The sequence below is a fragment of the Ceratosolen solmsi genome, unplaced genomic scaffold (genome assembly GCF_000503995.2).
Source record: "Ceratosolen solmsi marchali unplaced genomic scaffold, CerSol_1.0 scaffold29, whole genome shotgun sequence".
NCBI lineage: Eukaryota > Metazoa > Arthropoda > Insecta > Hymenoptera > Agaonidae > Ceratosolen > Ceratosolen solmsi.
This window is the reverse complement of record NW_011948417.1, coordinates 5,575,508-5,595,507: the sequence shown is the minus strand read 5'-3', so window position 1 is coordinate 5,595,507 and position 20,000 is coordinate 5,575,508. Positions and strand designations below refer to the sequence as shown.

Below are 20,000 nucleotides of genomic sequence, written 5' to 3'. Positions count from 1 at the left end.
TTATTTCATATATATATATATATATATTCATATAATTGTCATGTGCCTTATCAAAGTAATGATTTTTGGTTTTCATTTTAACAATAAATATCATTGGCATTAAGTAAGTGTCTTAGCGAACAATGATTGTAAATGTTGCTGATAATAAAAATACCATATTGTCAACATAATTTAGAGATAAAGATAGGAAATTGATGAAGATAATTTATATCTATACAACACATATAAAGATATGCCTATAACAAATGGTGATTAATTTTTTAAAACAATAATAAGGTATTTCTTAATAATTGATATTTAATGAATTTAACGTAATTTACTCTCCAGTATAGAATACAAATATCCACCAAAATAAATATTTACAGAACCATTTTATCGATTAGGAAATTTATCTTATATATTAATTTGCTACTGCAAGTCACGTCAACATTACTTAAAATACAATTATTTTCAAGTAAGATAAATATAGCAAATTTGGAACAAAATAAATAATTAAAATTTCATCTAATTATAGGAAGTTTATATACGATTTAATAATAAATTGAAATTCGTGGAAGCAAGTCATTATACTCGTACTCTTAATTGTTTTATCTTTATTGGAAAAAAAAAAAAAAAAAAAGAAAAGAAAAAAGGAAAGTTTAATTATGCGAAAAATTTGGTTAAGAGACAGCGCTCTAGCTGCCTAGCTGTCGGCATTATTGCAGTATAAAAATATAAAAATATAAAAATATAAAAATATTCATTCGACTTTAAGGAGCTTATAAGATGACTTTAGCGGCATGGTAACATGAAATTTTTTAATCAATCCCGCTCGTCCGATCGTACTCACGACGTTTCATGAAAAGACTTTGTAAGGATAGGCACGACATTTCGAACGAGAGGTCGACGTTACGTAAGAACAGAGTTCACCGATGACAATGACTTTTCGACTTTTCTCCTCTTCTTCCTTTTAAGATAGAAAAGATAGTTAACGCCATCGGGCATCGTGCCAGTGAAATGCTCCATACCCCTGCAGTCCCTATCGAATGCACCACGTGCTTGAGCCGCGCGCTTCCAAAATGAGAGGAACGGAGTATGAGCGGAGAGAGAGAGAGAGAGAGATAGAGAGAGATAGAGAGATAGAGAGAGAGAGAGAGAGAGAGAGAGAGAGAGCAGGGACGATGAAAGGGGTAGTGGCGAGGAGCAAGAAGAAAGAAAGAACGGTCTTGAACATTCGTGCATTCGGTGAAAAGGAAAACACGTTTAATAAGCGGCCTAGCGAGCCTGCGAGACTATCAAAATTAGCGTGATTCGACTCCCGCTCGGAAAATAATCTCCAGCCTTCGGCCCCAGCCCCCGTCCCGCGGCGATCTCATCCCGTTTCTCTCGGATGTCCGCTCTATCCGCCTAGCCGTCTCTCTCGCTCGGTCTTTGAAGTATCAGCGAGCCAAAAAGTTTCGCATCAAACAAAACTACACGTTTTCTTTTTCGAATACGCGGCCTCTACATCTGCTGGCTCTCTAATTGGCACGGCCACGAGCGGGCCCTCAAAGGATCTTTTTTACAATGAAACTTTGTTGGACGATGACTGCGAGTTTTACGTGCGCAAACGCAGTTGTTTCGTTGACGGTGACAGTGATACCTTGTGACGCGTTAACTCGCGCATGAGAAAGTATGCGCTTTGTCACCCACTTTTTTCTTATTAACAATGACAGCATTGACCGTTGATGATCTTAATCTGTACATACCGAGGTTGCTCGACAAGTAGCTCCGCTATAAATCTGTCTAATAACGATGCTTCCATCGACTTAATCTATTATATTAGAATCGACGTCAAGATCTGCCACCGGTATTATTCAAATGTGAATTTATCATCGCGAGCGAATGACAAGGGCCGCGCAACTTATTCCCCGTTACAGTTATTCATCAACTGGCACTGGGAAATTATTATAATACAATCTCCGAGCATATCGTTATACCTCGCTCGTCCTTGTCATATACATTGTTATTATTAAATTACACATTGTGCCTCATACTGTTGCCGATAATCCAGTTTTTAATTAAAATATGCTCGCCTTCGTCTTCGCTACTACAAAAGTGCTGGCAGTGCGGGCATTGAGAGGGGGGGGGGGAATGACGAAAATAATTGAAATATTTTTTTTTCTTTAACTTCTCGCATGCATGGTATGCTTGAACCACCACCGAATAAACAATAAAGAGAAAATTATTTATTTTAATCAGTGCGGCGTGAATAATTACGTTTTGCAGACACCTTGTGAAACATTATGATTATTAGTATTATTATTGTAGATTTTCAACCGTTGAATTCTATACTGTTTCATTGTAAAAGTTTATGCGCAAATTAATGGCACCACTGTAACTAAAGTACTCATTATTCTAATCTTGACAGGCTGTTATTGCCTGATATGTAAAAATACTATGTAATCTACTCTCGCAACAAGTCATAAAAAGATTAAACGTTTTTATGTCAAAACACGTTATATGCCACAGCTTTTAATTATCTATTTAATTATTTCTATCCAGAAATGAAACGATTTCTTTCAATTCGGTTAAAATTATACGTTGGCAATAACAAAAAAAGGAAAGAAAAAGAGACGAAGAAAAAAAATCATGCAATTTATATTACATATAAACGATGTTGCGAATTCCTTTACTTGTCATTTTATAATAAATAGGGTTCTACACGAGAACCTATATTTATTTGAAAAGCTTTTCAAAATTAACTGGCTGATCGAATAAGCATAAAAGTGCTGAAAATGCACAATAGCCATAGTTTTGCACTTGAGGCTTGATTTACTTACGGCAATTTACAGCAAAGAAAGCTCGGAGTACGAATAGAAAATAATTTCAGCTTTAATCGGCCGAGCAAGCGCATACTCACTCCGGTTACAAAATTTCTCAAGTCTCAGAATTAAAGTGCCATGCGTTAATTGATATAATAGCCAACACCCTCAATTTCAAAGGAAATATCTGCCTAATAGAGGCAGAATGTTCGCTGCACTGGCTAAACAAACCCAGTTTCCAATGAAATTGTAAATTGAATCCCGGTAAAAAAAAAATAAATAAATAAATAAATAAAATAATAAAATAAAAAAAAAATCAATTTTTAACCGGGCTGAACTTGTACGTAACGCAGGTAAACGGTGCTTCGGGATTGGTATATTTGGCCAAGGGTCGGAGGTAAAAAAGGCAAGCTGCTGCTACGGTCCAAAGTAAACGGAGAGCAGTGGCGAGTTCCGGCTAAGACTCGAATCGTCGTCGCACGAGGATAGATAAGTCAAAGCGAGCGTCGGAGGGTCGGCGTCGTTCACAGCTCGACGTTGTAGTTTTTGAGCAAAAACAAACAAAAACAAAAAGAAAAAGCAAAAAAAGCAAAAAACAAAAAAAAAAACAAAAAAGCGACGAGCCGACGACGTTTGCCGGGGCGCAGCCGCTGCGGCGACTTTCATCGACGCATTGACTTTTTCTCGCGGATAGACGATGTGTCACTTGTCCATCATCGTCGAGAGCTGGCGGCGTCGCTAATATTAAAGAAGGAATGGACCCCGAGGAGCAGACTAACGCGCCTCGCGTGCGTCAAACGACGCGCTGCGTCGCGACGCTACGCGTCATAAAGCCGAGCTATCGAGAGCAGCCCTTCCTCGCCCTTCCGCCACCTTCCGCCACCTTCCGACACCACCTTCACCACCACCACCATTGCCCAACAGAATGCATTACATTTGATGGACGCGCGCTTGATTCTGCTGGAGTTATTGGTAACCGACCTCAAGTCGAGCTGCCTCGCCACGCGATACCCCAACGATTCATTAACTTTCTTGCACTCTTTCACGAATATTAATAACGTCCCCCGAGCTTATATGTAAATTTTAAACGGCCTTTAGTAATTGAAATGTTAATTAAACGTTCATTCGAGTCTATAATGCTCTAGTAATTATCCTTCTATTTTACTTTTTGCTGACTTTAAACGTCTCTATGACTTAATATAAATTAGAATTTTTTCCAGTAACGACAACTTCGGGTCTATTAGAATATATTATACGATCACTTGAATTTTCATTAATTAGCCGATTGTTTCAAGATGAAATAGTAGTTTTTAAAATACTATTCGATACATCGGCATCGTGGCGCTACTAATAACTTAATTTACAATTCATTCTCCCGCTGTTTTAATCATTTAATTTATTCCCATAATATATAGGTTTATAGAAAAATATGTCGAAAACAATGCTTTTTATATATTTATTTCCAATTAAGTAATGAAAATTATCGATAAATAAGAATTAAGCCAACGCTTAATTTTAATTTACATATAAATTAATTCCTGCTCGTTAATATTAAATGTAATTATCAAAGTAATTCTTTAAATGTACTTTCACTTTAATCTCTACGGATTATGTAAATGAATATGTTATCAACTATTCAACTTCCTGAAATTTATCTATTTATATGCTAACCATGTAAATGTTTTATAAAATGTGACAAACGATGACATCCTAATTTTGAATAAAAGTCACGAAATCCTTTGTTTAAACATTAGCGGTCATTGTTATCATTATCATTCGTCGAATCATAGTAAAACAGTGTGACAGCAAAATTTATTAGCAAATTTTTAATTAAATCCTGTCTCGTGCACTAACACTCATAATAATATTCGTCTCAGATAGCTGCACACTTACCACATGTAGCGAAATTCTCGTCTGTTTTAAATCTAGCAATGCACTTTGTCAGCTTAAGCTTGATTACACGACGAAGAAAATAGCTCGAAGAGGAGTTAAAAGGACGCGAAGTAAAGGAAGAAGACGGAAAAAATGGCTGAAAACAAAAGTCGATTTAAACGTAGTTTTAAAGAAACATTGAATTACTTTAAATACAAATATTCATAGTTTATCGACTACTTGATTAATTATTGATTATTTAAGAAACTAAAAAAGTCCAACGATATGGGTATCATAAATATTATTGACACGATGGAACTTAAAAGTTATGTAAAAGCATCTCTTTCTATAGGTAAGAACTTTACACCGACGTTTTTAATCGATCTAACTTACAGTGTGCAACCTTAAGGGAAGAGCAAAAGAAACGAGGACTGAAGGTAATTAACAATGAAGGTTTCCATCTAAAAATATTACGACATAAGCTTATATACGATTAAAAAAATTAAGCACAAATGAAAAATGAGTAAAATATAAAAATTAAAGATCTTTTAAATTACGAACAATGCGAGAGAGGCAGAGAGAAAGAAAGAGAGAGAGAGAGAGAGAGAGAGAGGGAAGAAAAACGAAAAAGCTACTTGCATTATAAAGCGCAAAGAAAAAACTCGTAATTACACGTAGAGAGAAGAATAAAGCAAATGAATGCCTTTATGATAAATGGTAAAAATACGTGACCTTAAATCTTGTAAAAAGAATGAAAGTTGAGAGACCCTTGAAAATGCCTAAAGCGTTCGAGACTTCGGACAGAGGAAGTCGCGTGCGCTCAATGACAGGAGCACCTTATTAATAAGGAGGCGAGGGTCCACGGGGCCCCGCCAAAGAGCTAAGGTGCGTTCCTCTCTAACAACATGCCAATTCGCTAAGCTTGCGCAAGTGGTCATGTGCACGGGAGCTTGGCCGAATTTAGCACGGGGGTCGCGACTCCGGCATTGTGTCCCGTCGCTAATTTTACAATGGTCCCCATATAAACCGCCGGCGGGCGAGAGCGAGGGAGGGAGCACGTGTGTCGTCGTCTATGTTCCCGCGAAAAGGCCGACCCACCCCATCTCTCCCCCAATCTCCCTCCCCACCTTACCCATTCATTCGCTCTCTCTCTCTCTCTCTTACTCTCTCTCTCTCTCTTTATCTCTCTCTCTCTCTCTCTCTCTCTCTCTATTACTCTCTCTCTCTCTATTACTCTCTCTCTCTCTCTCTTACTCTTTAACTCTCGCGGAAAGACGCCTCGTATTGAGAGTCGAGGCGGCAAGGCGCAGCCGCCGGATTCCCAGGAAGACGGTGAGTGCGCGAGCGACACGTCGAAGCGGCTGTAAATTTTAAATTACCGCCGTGAGTATATGTATTTATACCGCGAGAGTCGTGGCTCGGACTCGACGAAATGCTGTGCTGTTGTCGCTGACAATCATTTTACCGGCTTACGCCGTGTCATCGGCACGAGTCTCTTTGGTCGCACTCGGTAAGACGAGGGAATTCGTGCTAATTGCGGCGGACGATTTTCGGGTACACACGCACCCATTGTTCTTGCGTGACAAAACTCCCTCTATAATTTGTCCGATGGATATACGCATTCGTATACACACTCTATTGGTTAAACCTTATCGATGAGGCTGAACGCTAAAACCCTTATGAAATCCTACATTTCGTATTTAAAGTCAACCGTTTACTATTCGTGCCTTTTGCTTTTATAGGCCATAGATTATCCAATAGAAGACAATTTAAACGTATTATTATTTGTAAAATAGAAATTTCCTAATGTTATTTTTTAGTATTATCAATAATCTCTAAATGAGCCAAATGTTAAAATGACAAAATGATTGGTTATCATGTTAATTCATCGAACAAAATACACTATTATAATATGAAGAAAACTGCTAAAACTATTTCATTATTTCAACTTTACGTGAAATTTGTTACTACTAATGATGATAATTGATTGTACCAAGAGATTAAGTTTATGAAATGATAAAAATTTGTCTAAACGATATGGGGTTTCTAACTGACAAAGCAAATTGTTTGCACTTTATTAATAATATGAAATTAATTTCATATTAATAAAATTAAACTAAATAATTATCCAAATTATACTATATAAAGTAATTTTACATAAATTGTTAAATATGTTGTCATGATTGCATTTTATAAATATTTCACTAATTCACTTCTTCATATTATTCCACAAAAAATTAAAAGCAGAAGAAAACAAAATAAGAAAAAAATTATAACTAAACTATAGAGAGAATTTAAACAATATTTTTCATTTTATTCACAAAACATAATAAAAAATTAAGAAAAAAAAGGAATATTAACCGCGTATATAATAAAGAAAAAGCTTATAAATGTTTGATAAATATTTAGAAAATTAATATTAAATATATATATATATATATATAGATATATATATATATATATATATTTATTGAACTTTTTGAAATTAATTACGCAAAATGGAATGTTAAGTGTTTAACATTAAAGCGTAGAAAGTTCATAAATTTTTAATAATAATAATTGCAAAGCTAATAATCTAATTTACATATAAGCAAGAATAATATATATCTATTGTAGATTTATAAATAAATACATATTTTTAGTTTTTCATCTCTCGATAACCAGCTGTCCATAATACTAATGCTATTTTTAGTTTCCCATTTCCACGCCCACGCTAATTTCATTCATGTAAGTCCATTATTCTTTTGTCAATAGTTGTATGCACAATTAAGCATTTCTGTCAAGATAATGAAAGAAAATTTTGTATAAAACTCAATTTTGCATAAATAAATAAAGTAGCTCTTTCATGTAGATCTATTAAAAATTGAATAGTTATGTAACACTCTGGAATTAGATAAATGTTTTAATTAGCAATATCCCATATCTAAGCTTAATCATTAAAAAAATAAAATACTTGCATTTCACAATAATTAATTACTTTTTTTCGTAAGAAATTACTTTATATAAGTTTTCGATAATATTGCAACATAATTATTTAAACCACATTATTAAAACCGTTCAAACCACTCCCTACTTATTAACGCATTCGTGATAGACATTAAATTATTATTACTGCTATCTTTAGAAAGAAAAAACGTTTAAAATTGAGATGTAAAGTATGGAACAACTGCTAAAACTAATATTATAAAAAATTAATTATTATATATATATATACATATTTACAGCATAATAGACGACAAAAAATTTTCAGAAACCTTTATTTCTTTTTAATAATACTTCGTAGAGAATACTTCTCACATTTAAAGATAAACAATTTCTTTTACCTAAATCTTTCATATAATACGTTTGGATTCTAAAATATGTTTATCTTTATATTTGACATAGTACATTGAAATGTATTTAATTCATATTTTATTTCTTATGATTTTTTTTTATGTAACATTAATACATAAGGATTTTCAAAAGCATTAATTTTTTTATTTAAATGATAATTGTCAGTTTTTTAATACTAAATTTGCTCTTATTGTTAAAAAATTATTTTCTATGAATTGTTATATTTATTTTTATTCATTCTTGTATTATATGAAATCCACTTAAAAATAAATTTAAAAAATCACAAAATGTTTGATGTAATAGTACCAAATTGTAGCAATAGTATTCCAAAATCTTAATATCCATAATTATTATTTTAATTTGTTCTTATTTGTCTCTATACAATTAAAAGAAAATCGTAAGAATTTCATTGGACAATTAATCTAACTAAAGTACATTTATTTAGTTATACGTAAAAGAATAAAGTTCCGTTATTGTAAAAAATATTCCATTTATATTAGATTTTAATGATAGAAAATATTAAATGTACATAAAAATTGATGTCATAAATAAATTGTCATATTTCAACAATTTCATATAAAACATAAATTAATTTATCCTGTATTCAGGACGAAATAATCTTTTAAAAAATCAATAATTTTTTATTTGAATCTCTTTTTCTTTATATAATAAATTATACATTGAAGAAGATAATTGTAATTGAGTTATAATAATGAAATATTTGATTTTATCAAGGATACACATTGGTTCATCTAAGATGATATTACTTATAATTTACGTAAATATAAATTAATTAAAGTTATTCGGTATTTCTAACATAATGAAAATTAAATTCATTTTAAAAATAAGATATTTGAATGTTCCTATACATATTTATAATAGTATACAAAGTAAACTTAGGCAATTTCAATAATTGTTAAATATAGATTTATTAATATGCAATGATTAAATATCGGCTAATAATTGAAATTTTTTATAATTAAACATATTGATAATATTTGAATATTCAATGTAACTAACGCGATAATACAAAATAATATATCCTGTAATTAGTCAGAGAATTAGAAAACAGCTTGAAAGTGTTTTACATAGGGGAAATACTTATAATTTAAAAATTTGACACGATTAAATTGCATTCAATTAAAAATATTTTTCTTCGAGAAAAGTAACAAATTTTAAAAGCATATCTTTATCAATATCAAAGAATATTCCACAGGAGCAATGAGGGCTCATGAAACGCCTACTGCGGCCGTAGTATCTACTAAGACGTGATGAAAAATATCATGTCTTGAAGGGAAACGTTCTATTTATAAATAATCACCGTCTCATGGAGCCAAAAATCTCAGAACTTTTAAATGTAAATACTGAATATACTGAAAGTTTTTCATAAAATTTTTATTTAGTAAACATGTTTGAGAAATTTCACGACATTATATTAAGCTCAAGTCCAATCTAATCGACAAATAACGGTATGCTCCAATAAAAACTTAATCCATAATTATAATTTAAGAAACATTACAACTACGTCATCGTCATATTAGTATTAATTAATAAGTATAAATGCATATATAAGCTGAAATAGTAAGTGATTACAATCATTACATAACAACCATTAGAGCAAATATCGAGAAGATTAAGGAAAGTCTCAAATATAAAATTAATAAAAATATGGATAGTTAATAGATTAAACTTTATTTTACATTTGTGTTCCTATGAACGAGTATGTGCATTGATTAACTGTCGAATTAATTCTCTTTGTAAGCTTTAATAATATAATGATATATGTATAAAACAAAAAACCATTGGATTAGTCGAGAGAAATCATAATATTTAAAGCATGATAAATAAGCAAATTCTTAAGGTATTTTGACATCTATGAATTGATACAAATATTCAAGGAATTTTAATTGATGATAATTTTCACTGCTGAAACTATTTTAATTAATCGAATTTATTAGTATTTTATGTATATACGCCAATTCAAAATTTATATGTATTAGTAGATAAGGTAGTGATTAATTGGTTAATTTTGAATATATGTGTTGTAGCATTTGAATGTTTGAAGGAGAGGGTGGCGGTTTAAGCGAAATCATGAAAATACGCGATAATTAATGCATAAGGACGAGTATTTCGTAATCGCTTTTAGTCCGTAATGTATGATTGATCCATACATATTTATCGATAAAAACCACAAGTCCAATGGTTACCAATGATTCTTCCTCCTAACTAACCTACTTATACGCACACATAATTTATTGTTGTAGAATACTACAATTCAAGATTTAGCAGCAACCATGTATGATTGCATGTTAAATTGTAAAAAAAGCTATTATTTAGTTAGATGCATACGGTTAACAAAAATAGGTAACATTTGTAATATTTGAAAATGTAAGAATTTAATGTGAATGGTAATTTGTAGTTTTTAATTTGAAAACCCGTGCATAAAGAAAAAAAGACACATTAGACAGATAATAAATATCAATAGATTAAAAGTTTAAATTACGAAATCCCTTATTTTTTATAAATTTTACTGATATTGTAATTTAATTTACAATATTCAAATGGAATTTGTTTAAGTAAAAATGTTTATTAATATAATTTTAAAAGAAAAAAGTATTTTTAAATTTAAATCATTAATCATTTTTAAGCATGTGAAAGATAAAATTGTAACAAATAATTTCATGGTAATTATGAAAAATAACCTCTGACTAATATTGTAATGATAATTCAATTAAAAAAATTATTAGTCAATTAATATTAAAATAACACACGTGTTTAAAAATATAAATAAGAAATCAATTTTAAATAAAATTTATCGATATTTTTAAAAACGCTGTGAAGATATGATGATCTGCCAGTTTTTATATGATCAGATCTATAGAAATATTCATAAATATGAAATCGTAGATTAACCGAGGAAGAAAAGAATAAGATAAATAGAAAGGAAAATTGACAAAAAAAGTGGACAGTTAGAGAATAAGGGAGGATATATCAGTGGTGTATATATATATATATATATATATATATATATATTTATGATTATAAAATTTACAAAGTAAGTCCTTTAAGAAAATGTTCGTCAAAATGATAAATTATAAATTTAATAATTATATAAATATTACTACAAAGTTGATATATTTGAAATATATAGACTTACAGTTTTTAGATACTTAATTTTTCAAATAGAATTTTACGTTTTAAATTCATAAGAAATTTACTATTAGTTTTTAATAAAGTTAAAACACGGAATACGAAATTCAATTACAATGGCTTTTCACGGAAAAAAATTAATTCCACGACTCAATTTTATTTTATCTTATTGAGAGTAAAATTTTCTATTTTTTCCAAGTTTCAGTTTATAAGCAAGAAAGCCTAAAGAAAGCATAAAAAAAAGTAATAGAAATACCAAATTCCTTTTAAAATGATATGCTCTAATCAGAAAATTAATAATTCCAAGCTTAAATATTTTACGAATTTAAGCAATTGAACTTTATGATATTTGTATTAGCGGTAACGATTTGTTCGATCGATTATTGGAAAAATCCACAATAATGCCAATTAAAGATTTGTCTGTATATATATATATATATATACATAAAGTTGTTATTCATTTTGTTTTTTTTTTTTTTTATTTTACCAAGCTTTAGCTTCTGCGGAAAACTCGGATTTTCCAATTACGGGGGACATAAACTGAATAAATTGCTTCGAGAAACTATGTTATCATTGATATGTCGATTAGCCATGAAATCCATTATGCAGTTTGTGCGCGTATCGAAGTAAATAAAATCGAGTTGCAAAAATCTCAAATAAAAAGCTTAATGCGAAACGTCAGATGGAAATACAAGTTCTCTCGGTGTTGTAAAGAAGTTGAGTAGAATAGCCGAAGCGTATCACCGGTATTCGTGGCCGAGCTCGCGCGCTTAAACGGAATAAATGTCGCGCGTCGAAGCGCAGCAGCAGTGGTCTTTAGTGACATTTATGGGGAAGCCAGCCGCCATCGGGGTGAACTCGCAAAAAGAGACGAGGATCGTGGAAAAGAGAGCCAAGGCTTGCGGACCTTTCACACGCTGGCTTCTCTATATAGCTTATACGCGCGGCAAGTTTATTTATACGCTTATAGTAAATGAAAATGATCTATAGAAGTTGAAGAGCCGAAGGCGCGTTCGAGTGTGTACTTCTTGACCAGCATTGACTTACCTATACAAATCTGTTTTTCATTTCAAATTATACTTTTATTATTCTCGACTCAACTATTTCTTAACCTCATTATCGATAATCACAGTTTCAACAGTTCGATTAATGAAACATTATTAGGTGTGCAAATTCACACTTAGGTTATTAAGTATCTGCTATCGATATTCCTAATTAACTTAAAACTAATATCGACGATAGATTGATGTAGCAAAAGAAATGAAATTTCTAGCAGAAAGAAAAAAAAATGATTTAAATTTTAGACAATTCGACGGATTCAGTGTTGCCTGCACTTTTCAAGTAATAGATACTTGATATATATTTTTCAAATATATTAATTTGTTAAAAAATTAGCTTAATTTCAATGGAAAAAATGTGTACTTTTGTTTAGTTGAGATTCTAATTGCAAATTTAATATTTTCAATGCTAACAATGACCAGAATTTTATGAAGAAAATTTCTTAATTTCATTTGTTAATCTACTTTCGTTGTTGAGAAAATCTTTACGAGATCTTTGAAAAAATCCTTTAAATTATTCAGACATTATAATAATACCTTGATTTACTGATATTACTCATAATACATTTAATTTCAAGTTCTTTCAACGACTAAAACAAAGGAGTCTTTGTTTCATAAGCACATGTAAACAAAGGCCGTGAGTCTTTTGAATTACCCGCCTAAAAATTGTTTTTCAAGAGTATTTTAAAGCATGAATAGAATGCATAAGTTATTATAAGTTACGAGAAGTATAAAACATTGCTTTAAATGTTATTAAAATAAAAATTTTTTTATAAGGGTATTTGTAAATTAGAAATTTAGTATTTAATATATTAATACCTATTAGATAATGCTAAAAAGCATTAGAAATATTTGTTTATATCAATCAAACTATCATCCCTTTCACGTATTATCATATGAAAAAGAAAACATCATCTACAAAATTATATTACTAGCCATTTTACTTATTGTTTATAAAAAAGAAAACTTATTGTTTAATTCTTATTGTATACGATGGTTTAATAAATTAAATATTCTTTATATATATATATATATATATATATATATATATATATATATATATATATTCTCTTAATTCCATAAAACATTATGATTTAAATACAAATGTAGAAGATTATATTATTCACCAGGATAACATTATATCATTAACCAAAAAATGAAATAATCAATCTAGGAAACAATTTTTAATACAAATTCATCTTTTTTCTTAACTGTTCTTTTAACTTCTAAAACTTTCAATTTGATTAATTATCATTTATTTGGATCTTAAAGTAAGAGAATTAAATTTAACAGTTCCTTTTGTTTATAATGAATGTTTAAATAATCAATTAAATTCTTTATAATTTATTCATTATGTAAAAAAATACTTGTGCCTACGCATTATTACTAATCACTTCTAACTACATTCACTTTACTTAATTGAGATATTTAAAAATTATGAGAAATCTTATTCGTCTTTTTATGATAATCAAACATCACGATATTTTGCAGTAAAAGTACATTATTATAAATATTTAGAAATGAAAAAAAAAAATTGATTCGAAACAAACTTAAATATTATTCATATGAAATACAAAAAATTTAATATTATAAAAAATCACAAAAGTTTAAAAATACAAACATTTTATTGAACTACATTTTTTCAAAGCATTACTTATAAGTTTTTAATTATAAAATTCATCCTTCGAATTTACACCTCACAATATATAATCTATAATTCAGAAAACCCTGTGCATTATGTTAGAAAGCAAAATATTGAAATATTATAATATTAAAATATAAATGAACGTGCGTGTAAATAAATTAATCTATATGTATAAGTGCAACGACTGTACTTGTTCAAATAACGCAATTAGGCTTAATTGGCTAAGGTAATTGGTACGATGTTTGAACTGCCATTTACGTTCAAAAGATTTGAAAGGGCAGATTTAGAAGAATGAAGGTTTTAAATTTGGTGTATTAAATGACTTGAATTAATCTTAAATGTTACACTAAGCTTATAGCTAAGCCGAAAGCTTATACTAACGTTACACTAAATTCAACCAAACAAAAAAAAAAAAAAAAAAAAAAAACACCATATATTGCAAATTTTATCACTAACCATAAAGATTTTTTACTCAAAAGTTTGACTCCCAGTATGTTCAAGTTCATGCATCAGCCTACATCGATACATAGTATCATGATGGGTAATATTCACGTAAACTTATCATTTTCGTGGTATCTTATTACGGCTTTAGATAACCACAGAGTACCTTAACCAATGGCCTTTGGGTGGTAAGGTAAGATGTTAATTTAGATGAACTGTACCCATCAATCAATCAAATAATTTGAATAGATACGACTTGAATTACCAACTTTGATCCATCATTATCGGATTTTATATGCTAAACCAAAATCCGGCGGCAATAAAACGAACAAGTTATTACACACACTTACTAATCAGGGACTGGAAAAACCTCTAGACAATATTACATCAAGTAGTTAATAAAAATCAAACAATAATTATTTTCTTTCGACATCACTGTAGTGCTTTCGACATATGTGTGTGCTGAAAACGCTCTAATAGTAGGCTATTATTTATTTATTTTTTTTTTTGTTTTTTTTTTGTTCATAATGCGTACCACAAGATATTTGCTACTTACGTGACTCTTGTATTGAAACTTAGGGATAATCGTTAAATCCATCTAAAAACCAATTTCAATTTTTCGATAATCAAGAGCAGCGCAGTTGCCAAATTCGTAGGAGAAATATAATGCTCGGATGTTCGTATAATTTAATTATATAAATTACTGAACTACCGTGTGTTCAATTATCTTTATAAAATATTCTAATACGTTAACAAATATGACGAGTGTTTGACGAAAATAAGGATAGAACAGTAAATGATTAATCCAAAAAAAAATCAATATACTTATTATTTAATATACTTTCAAGTATTTTAAATTATCCATACATTTTTATAAATTTAATTGAAGTATAGCGGTACAAATACATAATGAAAAGTGCGTTTTATACTTTTCTACTTGAAGCTTATATGTAGAAAAGTCTAGATGAACATTTATGTAAGTATATGCTTACGTTTGCCGACAGTGGAATTAAATCCATATAAAGAATATCTTCATAGTCATCAAAATAATAAACTCATCTTGTCTCTTAATTTTATTTGAATTATAATGAGTAATAGAAATTGCAAAACTCAAATCATAATATAATTTTCACTCAATTCATAAGTATACAATTACACACATATCAGTGTATTATCATTGTTTGTTTAAACTAAACTATAATTTATGTTCTTCTTTGTTCTATTTGTCACAAGTATAGTTTGTTAATTCTTATAGTTCATTTTATTGTTATATCGAGGAAAAAAAAATTATCGTTTCATAAAAATTCTATACAATTCAATAATAAATTCAATTAAATAAGACAGTAAGTATACTTTAAGTACAATTAATTTTACTATAATAAAGAACTAATTTTTTAATTCAATTAGAAATTTATTTAAATCCGAAACCTTTATTCTTGATTTTATTTAATTTTAAAATGATTAAGCACTATACATAATTAAATGTGAAAATGATTATCTTTAAATTTATCACGAATAATCAATATAAACTAAAAATAATCATTCTTAAGATCTATTTAATTTCAAATATTACTTATTTCATCCTTATTATGATCCTTTTACAATCTACCTCTTTAGACTTAATTAGTGCTAATATTTCTTCAAAAAATCTATTAAGATATTATTGAATATTTGTAAGAAAATACGATTGATATGTTCTATTTTTATCTCACTGTCATTAAAGAGTTAAGAAATCGCAATTGTACTTAAAATTGAAGGTCACGCATGATTATAAATTATTAGTAGTCTGAAATCACAACGTGCCATTAGTACATAACCGATGCTTTCGTTCAGTTTCTTATAAAATTGAAAAATTTTCTAAAATTATTATTTCTCAATACATCATTTATAAAAAGGAAGAATCATTTTCAGACTGTATAAATTGAATTATAAATCGAGCAATTGAATAACATTGTACGCAATATAAAATTTTTCTTATTATCTCCTAGTTATTATATTAATGGTCAGTATATTGTCTTGTTAATGCAAAATTCGTTATAACTTCTTAAGTATCAAAGTAAGAGAAAATACAGAAAATATTAAGGTTAATTAATAATTCGTTTCATTATGAAGTAACGATTAAACATTTAATCAAACTACTTAAAGTAGAATATAACTTTTCAAGTAATTAATGAAAATTTTTAATTTAAATTTATTTTTCGTATTTATCTATTATACGATATACGTGGATACCACAATCATTCATTTATCTACTTCAACGAACCAATACAAAAGTTTTTATAGCTGAATAAACAAAATTTTGCGAATACTTATTAGATATGTTTCTCTGTTAGTCTCCATTAGCTATATTCCTTTAGTTATATTATAAAAAGGCGGCGATTTAAAAGAAATTAATTTCAAAAATTAATTTCAAATTTGATCAATTTTTACAAAAATCCTCTTTACATATTATTACATAAATAAATATTATTATCTACTTCATTTTACATTACAATCGTGACAAATAAACTTCTATATATTAATATTACTGTAATAGTGTGTTAATTATTTCATTCTATAATTTAGAATTTGTCTTATATCGAAATAGTAATTTATTTAAAAGAAAAAAATTCATCTAATTTAAAAAAAAAAAAAAACTCATTATTGCGTCATAACTTAATATTTGTGTGAATTAACATCCCTAAAAATGGGCATGAAGGAGAGAAATCGCAATGAATCGACGAAACTTGCGCAAGAGTTTCTTCTTTATTTTGTGCAGACCACTTTCACCGACATATCGACATTAACATCGCTGAATGGGATGAGCACAGCTCGTCAATTCTTGTAACTGTTATGCTGCTGCGACGCTTATATGAAAAAATTTAAAATGTAAAATTTGCTTGGTATGAATTTCTTGTAAATCATTAAATTCGATTGAGCAACCGACATAAATTTACACAAAATAAATTTCATGTAAATTATACTGTTTCATTAATATTTGTATAAATAACTCAAAAAATCATATTATTGAGACATTTCAATGAAAATATATATTATAAAAATATTTATTTATTGAAAAATTTCTTAACAATTAGTAACGATAATTTAAATAATCAGTTTTATTCAATAAATGGAAGTCCGATTAGACATTTTAGTGAGCGCATGTTCTTTTGGTAACTATAATGTATTTAAAATTTAAAATAAAAAAATATATACATAACAGTTTTTTCATAACAAAAAAACGAATAATATATTTGTCGCAAATTAAAGAGATATTTTGAGCCAAATTTTTAAAAATAATTAAATAATAATATATTTAAGTTTAATTGATATTATAATTAAAATTCAATTTAAAAGTTATGATATATTTAAACTTATTTAACACTTATGACATTCTCAAGTATTTAATTGTGTACAAGTGGTATTGCAAAATATTCTGTGAGCATTTGGATTTCTTATTAAAATTCAATTGATAATTAATTGAAAATAATAAATTAATAACATTATACATGTGTAAAGCTTAAAAATATTATTAATTATTAATTTTAATAAATTAATAAAATTATGATTTTCAAATAATTCTTAATGAATGTACAAATTTCATTTTTTAAATTAATTTGTCATTATTTATTTCAATATATTTAATAGAATTAGTCGTTTATGTTAAACCTAAAATTTAAATTCAAATTTAATTGAAATCAAATAATTACTTTTGAAAATTAATATAATCAATCGTCGTAGGCGTGCAATTTAATGTAAAATTTAATTAAATTGTCTATAAATAATTGCATTTTAGACAAAACCATTTTATTAAATGTTCTTATTTTTTTAAGTAAAAACTATTCGTTTTATCAATAATTCTGATATTTAATAATACATTTTTTTTATTGAACTTATTGAAAATGTTTAAAATAATAAGCCCCCGGATGAATTTTTTTAAACAGGAAATTTCTATCAGTTTAATACTAGTTAAAAATTTGAAATAGCTAGATTAATTTGGTTGCAATCTAATTACAAATGTTATAAATAAATATGTTTTCAATTAAAGTTTATATTTGTATTATTATTTCATAATTCATATGTCATAACTATGCTTGATTCTGCATCATATTTTACAATTACAAATTGTGTTTATTAAATGAATATTTTAATACACAATTTTAAGATACAAAATACAAAAATATTTGCATGAAACGTTTTCCTTTGCAATAAATAATTGAAAATAATTAATTTAAAATATCCGTTAAGTCAAACTAGGAATATTTGTAACGAATTTTTCAAAAATTTTCAAAATTCAAAATACAGATAAATCCAAAATTTTATATCTCAGCAGAATATACTAAATTATCGAATTGACTATTTTTAATTAATTTTATAAAACTATAGCAAATTCCTTAAAATAGATTGAAAAAAAAAATCATTGAAATTTCAAGCAATATTTCTTTATTAAGAAAAATATTAATAAAAAGTGTATTGTCGAGTTTATACAAGATAAGTTAATACGGATAGGTATAGCTAAGTACTGATTTATCCAAAATTACGGTTACATATTTTTATTCTGACTTTTCATAAATTTATGTAGATTCTACACAGATCATAGTAAACATTATTATATAAAAAACAATTGACATGACTTCCATGAATTCATTAAATATTCAAACGCCCGAAATTGCAATTACTCATACTCTACTTTGGATTTTCTCAACTTTGAATTTATAAATAAAGTAAATGATATTATAATATAATTAACAATGAATAATAATGATTTATTATATATTTCATAATCATAAATAATAGCTATTGCGTCGTAAATTGTCGTTAGTCGATACACTAAACTTGCCAGACGTACTTTTTTAACAGATTAAATTCAATGACTTGAATTTCTATGAAATACTTTTCATTAAAAATATTATAACTATGAATACGGAAAAGCAAGAAATCTATATTGCTAATTTTCTAAAAATGTCTAATCCGATCCAATTGACAACATGAACATTATTGTAACTCTTTTCAAGTATCCGATTTTGTTAATTTGATCAAAATTTAATTTTATAATTCTTACATCTACTAGATATGGTTTGTTAATATTATTGTCATTATTGTTATAATTATTTTTCTATTTACATTTTTGTTAATTGGAGTATCGAAAAATTGACGATATAGATTGAATAAATTATTGTTTGTTACAATACAATAAATTACGTTAAATTATATTTAAAAGATTATTGAGATTTTCAATATTTCCAATAATCCAATTTTTCTAACAAGATCTTCAACAATTAAGAATTTTTCTTGAATTAAAATTTTTTTATTATTTTGAGTTTTCCTTTATTACTTTTAAAATTGCAGTTGGGGAATAAAATCTACCAATAATGTAAGGTAGATCGATGCCTTTTATATTAATTCTACAAATATTAGTCTTATACTTAAATAGATTATTAAAATTATTTTTAAAAAAATTAATTATACGCGCCAGATGTGAACTAAATTTATAAGACATATGTGAAGTATGGATTACTTTCGAACTAAAAACTGTATGAATTGGTGCCGTTACCATCTTTGGTTTAATCTAATATTAAATTATTCCAAATTAATTAACGCTTAGATTAACGAACTACCGACGTATTTAGGGCAGCATACCAATTTATAATTTATTACGAGGTCCAACATCTATACTTAAAGATTAAGAATTACTTGATTTGAGTATGAGAGAAATATTACACGAAAATTCATTGAGTT

The 20,000-nt window shown here is 28.0% G+C and overlaps 1 protein-coding gene across 2 annotated transcripts in view; it reads left to right on the top strand.

Annotated features, from left to right (window-relative positions):
• nord (neuron derived neurotrophic factor nord) overlaps positions 1-20,000 on the top strand; it is a 29,859-nt gene that overhangs the window by 1,256 nt on the left and 8,603 nt on the right. The gene's annotated exons all lie outside the window — the stretch shown is intronic.